This window comes from Seriola lalandi, unplaced genomic scaffold (assembly GCF_002814215.2).
Source record: "Seriola lalandi dorsalis isolate HSWRI2012SDOR001 ecotype SW California unplaced genomic scaffold, Sedor1 jcf7180001988078, whole genome shotgun sequence".
In the NCBI taxonomy this organism is placed as follows: Eukaryota; Metazoa; Chordata; class Actinopteri; order Carangiformes; family Carangidae; genus Seriola; species Seriola lalandi.
In genome coordinates, this window is record NW_019458744.1 from 1 (window position 1) to 570 (window position 570).

Genomic DNA, 570 nt, shown 5'->3' on the forward strand with positions numbered 1-570 from the left:
CATGACTGATGCGTTCAGGGACATACGCGGAACCCTGTTGATTTAAAGTAGTAGGCAAGAAAGACTAGAATTAGCACAACAGACAAAAGATTTTGTTTCCGCCCGGTCTCGAACCGGGGACCTTTCGCGTGTTAGGCGAACGTGATAACCACTACACTACGGAAACTACACATGACTGATGCGTTCAGGGACATACGCGGAACCCTGTTGATTTAAAGTAGTAGGCAAGAAAGACTAGAATTAACACAATAGATGTAACACATTGTTTCCGCCCGGTTTCGAACCGGGGACCTTTCGCGTGTGAGGCGAACGTGATAACCACTACACTACGGAAACTTCGGTGTTCAGGGAAACACGGCAACTGGACAGTATCTCCGCCTGTCATGGGAAGACCAGGGTTCGATTACCCAACGGGGAGTGTTATTTTCTGTGTTACAACAGTTATGAATGTTTGTGTCCACAATTCATTAATAACATTTAAGTCAATAAGGGCATAAAACAAACATTTTAAACGAAATAGTTCATTGTCTGATTATTATTAGTTGTAAATAATAGATACTCCCCGTCGGG

At 43.5% G+C, this 570-nt stretch overlaps 2 non-coding genes across 2 annotated transcripts; both read right to left on the reverse strand.

Moving 5' to 3' along the window:
* Positions 1-93: 93 nt before the first annotated feature.
* On the reverse strand, positions 94-166 carry trnav-aac (transfer RNA valine (anticodon AAC)). Its single transcript has one exon. It is a non-coding gene; the product is annotated as a tRNA-Val (tRNA).
* Positions 167-263: 97 nt separating this feature from the next.
* On the reverse strand, positions 264-336 carry trnav-cac (transfer RNA valine (anticodon CAC)). Its single transcript has one exon. It is a non-coding gene; the product is annotated as a tRNA-Val (tRNA).
* Between the last annotated feature and the right edge of the window lie 234 nt (positions 337-570).